The 13,904-nt window shown below is 36.9% G+C and overlaps 1 protein-coding gene and 1 pseudogene across 4 annotated transcripts in view; one reads left to right on the top strand and one right to left on the bottom strand.

Annotated features, from left to right (window-relative positions):
• TRPM3 (transient receptor potential cation channel subfamily M member 3) overlaps positions 1-13,904 on the top strand; it is a 713,055-nt gene that overhangs the window by 211,397 nt on the left and 487,754 nt on the right. The window lies entirely within an intron of this gene.
• LOC132212950 (U2 spliceosomal RNA) lies at positions 6,639-6,712 on the bottom strand (annotated as a pseudogene).

Here is a 13,904-nt window from a genome sequence, read left to right as displayed (position 1 = left end):
TAGTGTGTATTGGGTACAAACGTTTAATCCCAGAATGGGCCTCGCTCACTCACTGCAGCCTCAAGGTCGTTCCAGTTGGCTTACAATACATTGAAGGTTTGCCTTCACTTTTTAATTTTCTGCGATTTTCTTATTTTTACTTGTTTATTGTTGGTGTCTTTGCCATCTGTTTTGACTTAGTATGTGTATCTCAAGCACAAGTTGGGGAGTTTGGCACATAGTAAGCACTCAGTAAATGCCTGTTGAATGAATGACTAAACAGCAAAAATTTAGGCTGGATTTTTGGTTAGTCCATCTGCTTATAAAGTAAACTGACTCTCCCAACTTGGAGCACAAATTCTATGTGTATCATTTCCTAGGTAATTAGGGAGAGAACACAGCTGATGCACCTATAGAGGTATTCTGGATTTAGTTGAAAGTTAAGGTTATTTGATAAAGCCTGTATTTATAGCTGGGGTGGAACTCTTCTTTTAGGATATAACACTGTATCTGGAAATTATTAGTCATGTTTTCTAGTAAAGTGAAATGTTTAATATATAGCAAGGTTAATTTCTCTAGACCAGTGGTCGGCAAACTGCGGCTCACGAGCCACATGCGGCTCTTTGGCCCCTTGAGTGTGGCTCTTCCACAAAATACCACGTGCAGGCGCGCTTGTACAGTGCGATTGAAACTTTGTGGCCCATGCGCAGAAGTCAGTATTTTTTCTAGAATGAACACCAAAAACATACAGAGTAAACTGTCCAGTACCTCAGCCAGGCAGGCAGAGCACGTGGCTACACTGCAGTTACCAAGGGGAGTCAAAGTTCCAGATTCATTTCTTTCTGGGCCTCAGTTTTCCTGATGTAAAATGAAGAAATTGGACTAAATAATATGTAAGGTCTCTTCATACTTAAAGATGCCTTGAGTCCATTGTTACTTTGCAGGCTAGCAAACTTCAGTTAGCAGCAGGTCAAAATATATTTGCCTGGGATGCAACCCAACTGTCTTTTTCCTCCTTCAAAATGATCTAACTGAAGAAACCTTTCCCATTCCACAATAAGCACGAAGCCAACTTTACTCAAGAAGTGGGCTTTCTTTTATATTATTCAAGGAATTTGTACCTGAATTGGAAGGTTTCTAGAAACTGCCATCCTGAATAAGCAAAGACCAAGAATTTTTCCTGTGAGGTATTTTAAGTATCCCCTATTGCCCAACTTCTCATCTCTACAAAAGGAATTTTTCACAACCAATTTTACTTTATATAAAGAATATTGTGCAATGGTTGAAAAGCATTGTCACCAACGAAGAGAATGATGCAGTCTAGAATTCAAAACCAAAAATTCTCTTCAAAATGATATGAACTACAGTATTAAATCTAATGTTATTAATAATACACATCCATACAAAAATGCATGGCCCTCTACAGTAGGCCCTCTGGTTATGTTGGAGATCCATTCCTATGGTGCGACATAATGCAATTTTCGCTGTAAGTTGGAACCCACCTACATAAGCACCTACATCACTCACATGGAGCACACACACACAGCAGTAATGAAGTGAAACAGTAAGAAAAAATTTAAAAAAAGATAACAATTACTAACCTTGACTGTGGTAAATAAATCATAAAAAACATAAAGCACATATGTACATACGTCAAAATGACGGAACTTTTTTTTTTTTTAATAAATAAATGGGAGATGGCGACGTAACCACGAAACAACATACGTTGAGTCCAAGGTAACCCGAGGACTGCCTGTAAGTGTTTTGCTTACAAAACCTGAAATACATGTTTTAAACATAATTCATATATGTGTGTGTGTGTGTGTGTGTGTGTGTGTATAAAATAAATGCACAATAGCACTGGATGAGAGATGTAAGGCATAAGCAGTCATTTCAAGTGACAATTTGAAACTAAATTTTTTCTGTGGATATATGTAAAATAAAATTACTTTTGGAGAACTCCAAGATCATAAAATCCAAAATTTTTTTGCTGTGTAAGATTTGAACTTTGACATCACTGCTGCCTCCAGGCTCACCCTCACAGCGCCAAAATAAATTTTCTCCTGGTGTTCTAACATCGGCTTAAGGAAAAATGGCTACATGCACCTCAGATTGCAAAACATTAAAAGAGTTTGAAAGGAAATACTCTAAATTAGACTATGTAAAAGTAAGGTTCCTAAATTACAAAAAAAAATGAAGGTGCTCACTGTGTTTGTTGTGTCTCATTTTGGGGTGCTGTAGTCCCTGATTATGTCCGTTTTACTTTCTGCCATTTCAGTTACCCGTAGTCAATGGCAGCCTGAATATTAAGTGGAAAATTCCAGAAATAAACAAGTCATAAGTTTTAAATTGTGTGCCATTCAGAGTAGCGTGATGAAATCTCGTGAGAACTTGGTGCCGTCCCACCCCTTAGTCACGTGGCAGCTGCCATCTGGGTTATCAGATCGCTGTCCCTGGTCTCGCAGTGCTTGTGTTCATCTCGCCCGTATGTGACTTCGTTAGGGCTCTAAAACGTGCAAGCATAGTGATGCTGGCAATTCAGATATGCCAAAGAGAAGCTATAAAGTTCTTCGGTTGAAAGGGTGAAAGTTCTCTATTTAATAAGAATGCTGAGGTTGCTAAGAATATATCTTCTATGTTTGGAATTGTGAAGACGCCAGAATGTTTGAAGAAGGGTAAGTTCAATTTAATAAGATATACTGAGAGAGAGAGACCTCATTCACGAAACTTTTATGACTGTATATTGTTATAATTGTTCTATTTTGTTATTGTTATTAATCTCTTATTGTTCCTAATTTATAAATTAAATTTTATCATAGGAATGGACGTATAAAAAAACACAGTACAGTGGGGCCTTGACTTATGAGTGTCCCGACTAACGAGTTTTTCGAGATACGAGCTGTCTCTCGGCCGATTTTTTGCTTTGAGTTGCGAACTAAAATTCAAGTTAAGAGCCAGCTTCAGATACCCCACCGCTAGTTGGCGCAGCGAACGTCACAGTGAACGCCACAACATCAGCCCAGCATCACGTGTCTCACTCATTCACTGTGGATTTGACATACGAGTAATTTGAGTTACGAGCTCCATCACAGAACGAATTAAACTCGTAAGTCAAGGCCCCACTGTATATATTGGGTTGGGTCCTATCTGTGGTTTCGGGCATCTACTGGAGGTCTTGGAACCTATTTCCTGAGACAGATGAGGGGGAGCTACTGTACAGAATTTTGTCTTCTATGGGAGATGTAGTATAAAGGCATGGACTTCAGAGTCAGGTTAGCCCAGCTGCAAGTCTCACTCTACCACTTATGAGCCAGGGCCCTAGGGCGTGACAGGGCATCTGTGACCCTCCTTGGGCTGAACTGCAAAATTACTCTGAGATAAAAGTATAAAAGTGAACAGGGGTGTGTTCCCAAGGCACCAACTTTAAGGAAGTACAAACATTGTTAAAAATACAAATTTAAGCCCTAACCGGTTTGGCTCAGTGGATGGAGCGTCGGCCTGCAGACTGAAGGGTCCCAGATTCTATTCCGGGCAGGGGCATGTAGCTTGGTTGTGGGCCCATACCCAGTAGGGAGCATGCAGGAGGCAGCTGATCGATGTTTCTCTCTCATTGATGTTTCTAACTCTCTATCCCTCTCCCTTCCTCTCTGTAAAAAATCAATAAAATACATTTTTAAAAAATACAAATTTAAAATAGTGTAATATTTACATAATGGCAGCATATATGCTAAGCTTAGCACCTAGTTGGGAAGAAAGAGTAAAATAGACAGCCGCCATGTGACATGCATTGTTACCTACATATGAGGCACATTGCCAAGATGATCTGACGGTCCTACTTCCTCTGGGCTCAGTATTGCTAGTGACTTTTCAGAGCCTGCCAACCTCACAGGGGTGTTAAAAGACTTTGTGAGATAATATATAAAATGCTGCTATGATGGCATAAATGTTAGCCATTGGTTATCATGACAGTTAGGGGCTCTTTCTCAAGTTCTCTTTATTTAATATTATGCTGACTTTTTCTTTTCTTTTCTTTTCTTTTTTTTTTTATCAACCTTGTGTCTCTTCTAGACTTTCTTCAGGGTATGGCCACAGTTGATTTTTTTCTTTGTATCTGCCAAGTACAGTGCCTGAAATGGAGTAGGTTCTATTTAAAGAGTTGAAATAAATGTACACAGTCATCCAAAAGTTACTTTACTGAGGATCTTGTCATCATTTTGACAGTTCAAATTTTGCCTTAATAGAGTAAGGAGGTAATAAAGAAGAGATGAGTATGTACTTTACTCCCTGATGGTTTCAACCTTCTTGGAAAAGCAATAAGGCAAGGAAGAGCCAGTGCTGAGTCACTCTAATGTGAGGACAGACTATCTATATTATAAAAACCCAGTGGCCCTAACGCTGTAATGACCAAAGACCAGCACAGGTGGGCGGGGCTGTGTGCACGGGTAGGCAGGGCTGCGCGATTTCGTGTGCTGGCCTTCTAGTATCTACATAATATCTCCCCAGGTCTCTCCTCTGTGTGTTTCAGTTCATTTGAAATACACAGCCTACCTCGTTTTATTGCACATTGCTTTATTGTGCTTCACACATGTTGCACTTTTTTACAAATTGAACGGAAGACCCTCCAAAGGAAAAAGATTACTATCAGCTTTATGGGATACTTCTTTTATTGCAGTGGTCTGGAACAGAACCTGCAGTATCTCAGGTATGCCTTTAATGGGTTGAAATTCATAAATTAAAAATATTCCTTATTTATATTATTTTCATTAGGCATTAATGATCCAGAGAAATGGAAACACAGAATTCCCTTTTCCCCCTCAAATTGTATTTGTTCTCTCATTTAAAGTTTCTCTGAGGTTGAAGACTTTTAATAATGGAAGATTTACTAACATAAATACAATAATAATTGTAAAGAAATTTGTCAAGTCATTAAATCCTTAGAAGCAAGGTACTAGGCAATCAACATTAGCACTTTTCTTGAGAATACATAATACAATGCCCTCTAAAGTGACTTGGCTTTTAGCGCTGACTTTGAGTTGAAAAATAAATCTTTAAGTTATTATGCAGTAAATCTCAGAATCATTTCTCTTGCAGTTTATAGCAGCACAAGTTGAAGGTGATAAAATTCTTATTAACAAGGATTTTGCAGTTTTATCTGTGATTAAAGACATACACTTCTAGTTATTTATAACATATGTTCAGACTTTAAAAACCCTCATTATCATAAAATCAGCTATGACATATAAATTGATTGAAAAGCAAGCCATAGTTCTTATACCTCTTCTGAAAGGAAACGTAGATGTATCACAGTATGGTTTTTATAACGTACATTTTTCACTTGCTGATGGCAGATAGTTGAAGTAAAAAGACACTCAGAACATTCACACGAGAGCTTGGAAAATGTTTTTATAATAATGGAAATATGAAATACTCACTGTTGTCCATCTTGTTGTTTCCATGTGGTGCCCATTCCATATTGGTACATATAGAATTTCCTCATTTTTAAAATAGCAACTAAATATCTTTTTATTTGGATTTACATAATGCAGTTCATCTATAGAAGAATGGTTATGTTGTTAAAAAACGTTTGCTGCTATAAACAATGATGCACATTGTATCTGTGTGCATGTGTCATTGAGCTCATGGGTGAATACTCTGCAGATAACTTTCTCGCAGGAAAATTGCTAGGTCTGGGGTCTTTTATTTTTGACAAAGATGGCCAAATTGCCCTTCAGATAAGTTGTATTTATTTACATTCCCACCAAGAGTGTGAGAAGATACATAATTCTTTACATATGTACAGCAAGCTTTTGTATATCAAATTTTAAAAATTTCTGGACTCAGTTATTTGCTTTTCATTTTTCTTTACCATTTCTTTAGTTTTGCATTGCTTATTTTATTTTGCTCTTCTTTTTCAAAGTTCTTGGGTAAGGTTGGATAATTATTCAGTAATTTCCTTTTTATTATTATATAGATACTTAAGACTTCATATTTTCTCTTTACTCTGGCTTTAGCTACTTCTAAAATAATTTTCACATCTATATTTTCTATGTATTCTGTAATTTTATATTTATTTCCTCCAAAACACATGTATATTTACTGACTATATTTTGGGGAGATTTACTGAGGTTTTCAACATGGCCCAATGCAGGGTTAATTTTTTAAAAAAATATTTTTTTATTGATTTCAGAGAGGAAGGGAGAGGAAGAGAGAGATAGAAACATCAATGATGAGAGAGAATCATGGATCAGCTGCCTCCTGCACGCCCCCTACTGGGGACCGAGCCTGTAAAGCAAGCTGGGCCTGTGCCCTTGACCAGAATCTAATCTAGGACCCTTCAGTCTGCAGGCCAACGCTCTATCCACTGAGCCAAACCCACCAGGGCAACAGGGTTAATTTTTGAGTGTCTATTCCACCATTACTTCAAAAGAAGTTATTGTCCTGGTTTACATGATATAGAAATTTTATTATCAGTTACCTTTTTAGTTTTGTTCTTTAGGTGTAAGATAGATGGCTTTGATTATTTCTCATCCACTTGATCTCATGTGAGCTGAGAAAGAGGAATTAAGAATCCTATGACATCTTATATTTTCTATAGTTTTTGCTTTATAAATTTAGTGCTATATTATTTTACTTAAAGATATCATACGTATTAAATCTTTAGTGGGTTGAACTCTTGATCATCATTGAATTTTTTTTACTACACTTGATCTTAGCCAAAAGGCCGAGAAGCGATCATCATTGAATTTTTTTTTTGCTTTGGTTTAATGTTTATGGCACTAAACTTAACCTTATTTACTATTAAGTTCATAACTCTTAAACTCATTTTAGTTGCATTTTTCTAAAATACTTTTGTTCACAACTGTTATTTTTACCACTTCTAATCAATTTAAGTTCATTTCTTGTGTACTACATATAGTTATGATTTGGTTTTAAGCATCTCTATCAATGGATAATAAAATTATTAAAATGATTATTTAGAAGACCAATTTGTTAGGCCTAATTCTGTCCTTGTATTTTGTGTGTACTCCTATTTATTTAGACAAAATTTATTGGCTTTCCTGTATATGTGGTGTTTAATTTAGTATTTTTTCACTCCCTCTCACTTGCCTTCCTTACTGTCTTTTCCTTCGCAAATTTTAACACATTTTTATTAGTCCTGATACTATTGAATATACCACTATTTCTGTTACTTGATTTATCAGCTATATGTGACATATTTTGAATTCTCAGCTCTAAAAAGAGAGAAAAATCAACATACATCTACTGCATTCTCCTTCTTTATTCAAATTTGGTAGTTATATTATCTCTACATTTATAGTTCTATGACCATAATGGATGTAAGTTTGATTTTTTTCCCTTTATCCTAGAATTAGACAGATTCAATAGTCACTGCCACTTGCTATTCTTCTTCCATTGTCATCTTCTTCTGCTGAAATTTATTCTTTGACTTTCAAGAAATTTTTAACTCTTTCATGGAAACTTTCTTGGGGAAATATTCTCTGAGTTCTTATATGTTCAAATACGCTTTCCTGTAGCATTTATACTCAAACGATTGCTTAGCTGGGTATGAAATTCTTGGCTTATGCTTTTCCTAAGATCTTCCTAGGCATCACTCTACCATGTGCTAGCTACATACTTTGCTCTGGAGAATTCTGTGAACAGTTGACAGAAGAAAAAGAGAGGGACACTTAATAAGTTACATAACATCTAATCACTGGGTTGTACACCTAAAACTAACATAACATTGTATGTCAACTGTTACTGAAAAATAAAAATTAAATTAAAATTTTAAAAAAACTATCCTTCAAAAAAAACCTTCAAAACATAAAAATTTAACATAAATCCCATAACAGCAAAGCATTCCTAAACAACATCCAATACACCTCAGTTGTATCTGAAAGTATTATTATAGCATATCACATAATAATGGCATGTATTATTATGTCCCAGGTTGTTAGGTAAAATTTAATTTACTTTTCATATTATTTATAAAAATTCAAGCAAAGGTATAATTTATTTTAGATATATTCTAGTACTTGCAGAAATACTGTAAGTTTTAAATTTTATCTGGTAATTTTAGCAGAGTAAAAAAATTTATTTTGTAATATTTCTTATTTCCTGAGGAATCAAGAAAAATGTGGCACTTCTGCTTCTACCAATTTTATCAAATGGAAGAACAACTATGTCATATTGAGAATTTCAAACTTCAGACAGTTCTCTTCTACCGCCCCCATCATCCCCATTTAAGAATCAGTAATGAAGTATAAAATGAAATATGGTCGTGAGAGAAAGGAGGGAATCTTTTTGAATCCTTTTCAAGGCAGGCTTTTGATGTAACTCTGGAACTGGATAGGTTATTTGTCAAGGCAGAGAGGGCAGGGAGATGATTTCTAGGTCCCTGGAAAATGAAATGTTGGTCAGAAAGTACCACTTAATTAGTACCACTTGCACAGCCCTGTTTGCAGTGCTGCTGCTGCTTCCAGAAGGTCCGAGGCCTGAGTTGTGCGCCTTCTTTATCCAGAGGCAGCGTTTTCTCCCTGTGAGACCTAGAGTCAGCAGGATTGGCTGTGAATGAAGTTATTTTTTGAGTCTGTTATGTGATTAGAGCCCTTGAAACAGGCTGAGTTTTAAAATACTATTTTAACCTGATTTCCATTCACACTGGAGATTGACTTAAAAGAATCACCGAGTATGCAGTCCAGATCTCTTGAGGCTTTCTGTCAAGTGTGGGCCTAGGACTTCAGGATAGCTCTGGGACAGAGTTCTCAGATGAGGAAGAATAGTTGAATTTGGTTTCCATTAACCTTTCCCAGACTGTATAAATTTTATTGCCCTGGGTGTATTGGTGGGGATGGGGTGGAGGAGGGTTTAATGACAGGTATGTGTATATTGTTTTTTTTTTTTTTTTTTTTTTTTTTTTTTTTTTTTTATTGCTTAAAGTATTACAAAGGGTATTACATATGTATCCATTTTATCCCCCCGCCCTAGACAGTCCCCTAGCCTCCCATATCGCCCCGTGTCTTATGTACATTGGTTATGCTTATATGCATGCATACAAGTCCTTTAGTTGATCTCTTACCCCCCTACCTCCTGCCCCCCAACCCTCCCCGGCCTTCCCGCTGCAGTTTGACAATCTGTTTGAGGCAGCTCTGCCTCTGTATCTATTATTGTTCAAAAGTTTATAATGGTCTCTATTGTCCATGAATGAGTGAGATCATGTGGTATTTTTCCTTTATTGACTGGCTTATTTCACTTAGCATAATGCTCTCCAGTTCCATCCATGACGTTGCAAATGGTAAGAGTTCCTTCCTTTTTACAGCAGCATAGTATTCCATCGTGTAGATGTACCACAGTTTTCTAATCCATTCATCTACTGATGGGCACTTAGGCTGTTTCCAGATCTTAGCTATGGTGAATTGTGCTGCTATGAACATAGGGGTGCATATATCCTTTCTGATTGGTGTTTCTGGTTTCTTGGGATATATTCCTAGAAGTGGGATCACAGGGTCAAATGGGAGTTCCATTTTCAGTTTTTTAAGGAAACTCCATACTGTTTTCCATAGTGGCTGCACCAGTCTGCATTCCCACCAGCAGTGCACAAGTGTTCCTTTTTCTCCACATCCTCTCCAGCACTTGTCATTTGTTGATTTGTTGATGATAGCCAGTCTGACAGGTGTGAGATGGTACCTCATTGCTGTTTTGATTTGCATCTCTCGGATGATTAGTGACTTTGAGCATGTTTTCATATGTCTCTTGGCTTTCTGAATGTCCTCTTTTGAAAGGTGTCTATTTAGGTCCTTTGCCCATTTTTTGATTGGATTGTTTATCTTCCTTTTGTTAAGTTGTATGAGTTCCCTATAAATTTTGGAGATTAGGCCCTTATCAGATATGTCATTGGCAAATATGTTTTCCCACACAGTGGGTTTTCTCGTTGTTTTGTTGATGGTTTCTTTTGCTGTGCAGAAGCTTTTTATTTTGATGTAGTCCCATTTGTTCATTTTTTCTTTAGTTTCAAGTGCCCTAGGAGCTGTATCAGTGAAGAAACTGCTTCGGCATATGTCTGAGATTTTCTTGCCTTTGGATTCTTCGAGAATTTTTATGGTTTCCTGTCGTACATTTAAGTCCTTTATCCATTTTGAGTTTATTTTTGTGTATGGTGTAAGTTGGTGGTCCAGTTTCATTTTCTTGCATATATCTGTCCAATTTTCCCAACACCATTTATTGAAGAGACTATCTTGGCTCCATTGTATGTTCTTGCCTCCTTTGTCAAATATTAATTGAGCATATTGGTTCGGGCCGATTTCTGGGCTCTCTATTCTATTCCATTGATCTATATGCCTATTCTTGTGCCAGTACCAGGCAGTTTTGAGAACAGTGGCTTTGTAATACAACTTGATATCTGGTATTGAGATCCCACCTACTTTGTTCTTTTTCAGGATTGCTGCAGCTATTCGGGGTCTTTTTTTATTCCAGATGAATTTTTGGAAAGTTCGTTCTAGATCTCTGAAGTATGCTGTTGGTACTTTAATGGGAAGTGCGTTGAATTTATAGATTGTTTTGGGTAGTATGGACATTATGATGATGTTGATTCTACCAATCCATGAACACGGTATGTTCTTCCATCTGTTTATGTCTTCCTCTATGTCTTTTTTCAACGTCCTGTAGTTTTCTGAGTAGAGGTCTTTTACCTCTTTAGTTAAGTTTATTCCTAGGTAGCTTAGTTTTTTCGGTGCAATGGTAAACGGGATTGTTTTTATAATCTCTCTTTCTGAAAGTTCACTATTGGTGTATAGAAATGCCTCAGATTTCTTGGGGTTAATTTTGTATCCTGCTACATTGCCAAATTCATGTATTAAGTCTAGTAGCTTTTTGATGGAATCTCTAGGGTTTTGTATGTATAATATCATGTCGTCTGCAAATAAGGACAGTTTTACTTCCTCTTTTCCAATTTGGATGCCTTTTATTTCTTCTTCTTGCCGAATTGCAATGGCTAACACTTCCAGTACTATGTTGAACAGGAGTGGTGAGAGGGGGCATCCCTGTCTTGTTCCTGTTCTTAGGGGAAATGGTGTTAGTTTTTGTCCGTTGAGTATGATGTTGGCTGTGGGCCTGTCATATATGGCTTTTATTATGTTGAGGTATGATCCTTCTACTCCCACCTTGCTGAGAGTTTTTATCAAAAATGGGTGTTGAATTTTGTCAAATGCTTTTTCTGCATCAATTGATATGACCATGTGGTTTTTTTCTTTCAATTTGTTTATGTGATGTATCACGTTTATTGATTTGCGGATATTGTACCATCCTTGCATCCCTGGGATAAATCCTACTTGGTCATGGTGTATGATCTTTCTGATGTACTGCTGGATCCGATTTGCTAAGATTTTGTTGAGGATTTTGGCATCTATGTTCATGAGGGATATTGGCCTGTAATTCTCTTTCATTGTGTTGTCTTTACCTGGTTTTGGTATTAGGGTGATGCTGGCTTCATAGAATGAGCTTGGAAGTGTTCCTTCCTCTTGAATTTTTTGTAGTAGTCTGAGGAGGATAGGTTTTAGTTCTTCCTTGAATGTTTGGTAAAACTCCCCTGTGAAGCCGTCTGGTCCTGGGCTTTTGTTTGATGGAAGCTTTTTGATGACTGCTTCAATTTCTTCCATAGTTATTGGCCTGTTGAGATTTTTAGATTCTTCCTGATTGAGTTTTGGAATGCTGTATTTTTCTAAGAATTTGTCCATTTCCTCCAGGTTGTCTAGTTTGTTGGAGTAGAGCTGTCCATAGTATTTTTTAACAATCATTTGTATTTCTGTGGGGTCTGTTGTTATTTCGCCTCTATCGTTTCTGATTTTATTTATTTGGGTCCTCTCTCTCTGCTTCTTGGTGAGTCTGGCTAGAGGTTTATCAATCTTGTTTATCCTTTCAAAGAACCAGCTCTTGGTTTCATTGATTTTCTGTATTGTTTTTTTGGTCTCTATGTCATTTATTTCTGCTCTAATCTTTATTATCTCCTTCCTTCTGCTCACTCTGGGGTTTTCTTGTTGCTCTCTTTCTAATTCTTTGAGTTGTAGAGTTAGATGATTTACTACCATTTTTTCTTGTTTTTTGAGATAGGCCTGTAGAGCTATAAACTTCCCTCTCAGGACTGCTTTCAATGTGTCCCATAGGTTTTGGATTGTTGTGTTTTCATTGTCATTAGTTTCCAGGATGTTTTTAATTTCTTCTTTGATCTCATTGGTAACCCAATCAATATTTAATAGCATGCTATTCAGCTTCCAGGTGTTGGAGTATTTTGGGTTGTTTTTATTGTAGTTTATTTCTAATATTATGCCATCGTGGTCTGCGAAGACGCTTTTTATGATTTCAATCTTCTTGAATTTGGGGATACTTTGCTTGTGACCCAATATGTGGTCTATTTTTGAATATGTCCCATGAGCACCTGAGAAGAACGTATATTCTCTGGCTTTGGGGTGAAGTGTTCTGAAGATGTCTATTAAGTCCATCTGATCTAGTGAGTCATTTAGGATTGCTGTATCTTTGCTGATTGTTTGTCTATAGGACTTATCCAGTGCTGTCAATGGTGTATTAAAGTCCCCTACTATGATTGTATTGTTGTCGATCTCTCCTTTGATATTTTCCAGGAGTTTTTTTATGAATTTGGGTGCTCCTACATTGGGTGCATATATGTTTACCAGGGTTATATCTTCTTGTTGTATTGATCCCTTTAGTATTATGAAGTGGCCTTCCTTATCTCTTGTTAAGGCCTTCACTTTGAGGTCTATTTTGTCCGATATAAGTATTGCTACCCCAGCTTTCTTTTCCTTTCCATTTGCCTGAAAGATATTTTTCCATCCTTTCACTTTCAGTCTGTGTGAGTCCCTTCTAATGAGGTGGGTTTCTTGTAGACAGCAGATGTATGGGTCATGTTTTTTTATCCATTCAGCCACTCGATGTCTTTTGGTTGGAGCATTTAGTCCGTTTACGTTTAAAGTTATTATTGAAAGGTACTTGTTTGTAGCCATTTCTTTTTTTGTGTGGCTGTTTTCTTTCTGAGCTTTTTATTTCTTCTTTTTATACCAGTCCCTTTAGCATTCCTTGCATTGCTGGCTTGGTGGTGACAAACTCCCTTAGTCTTTTTTTGTCTGTGAAGCTTCTTATTTCCCCTTCAAGTTTGAATGATAGCCTTGCTGGATAGAGTATTCTTGGATTCAGTCCTTTGCTTTGCATCACTTTGTAAATTTCAGTCCATTCTTTTCTGGCCTGATGTGTTTCTGTTGAGAAGTCATTTGACAATCTAATGGGAGATCCCTTGTATGTAACTTTCCGTCTCTCTCTTGCAGCCTGTAAGATTCTCTCTTTGTCCTGAACATTTGCCATGGTGATTATGATGTGTCTTGGTGTGGGTCTTTTCGGGTTCACCTTGTTTGGGACTCTCTGGGCTTGTGTGACTTTTTTCTTCCCCACCTCAGGAAAGTTTTCTGATATTATTTCTTCGAGTAGGTTTTCTAATCCTTGTTCATCTTTCTGTTGTTCTGGTACTCCTATTATTCGTATGTTGTTTCGTTTCATGTTGTCCCAAAGCTCCCTTAGGCTCTCCTCCTGTCTTTTAATTTTTTTCTCCAATTGCAGTACATTTTGGGTGTGTTTTGCTTCCTTGTCTTCTAATTCACTAATTCGGTCCTCCGCTTCTCCTAGTCTACTGTTGATACTTTCAATGGAGTTTTTCATTGCAGCTATATCACTCTTCATTTCTTCTTGGGTCTTACTTAGGTTGTTGATTTTTTCATCTGTTTCTTCTAGCTTCTTCCATATGTTATCGATTTTTTCATCTGTTTCTTCTAGCTTCTTCCATATGTTATCGATTTTTTCATCTGTTTCTTCTTGCTTCTTGCAGAGGTTGTCGATTTTTTCCTCCATCCGGTTTATGCACTCTA

Source organism: Myotis daubentonii, chromosome 11, assembly GCF_963259705.1.
Source record: "Myotis daubentonii chromosome 11, mMyoDau2.1, whole genome shotgun sequence".
Classification (NCBI taxonomy): Eukaryota; Metazoa; Chordata; class Mammalia; order Chiroptera; family Vespertilionidae; genus Myotis; species Myotis daubentonii.
Note: the sequence above shows the minus strand (reverse complement) of the source record. Positions and strands in the feature narration are given on the sequence as shown.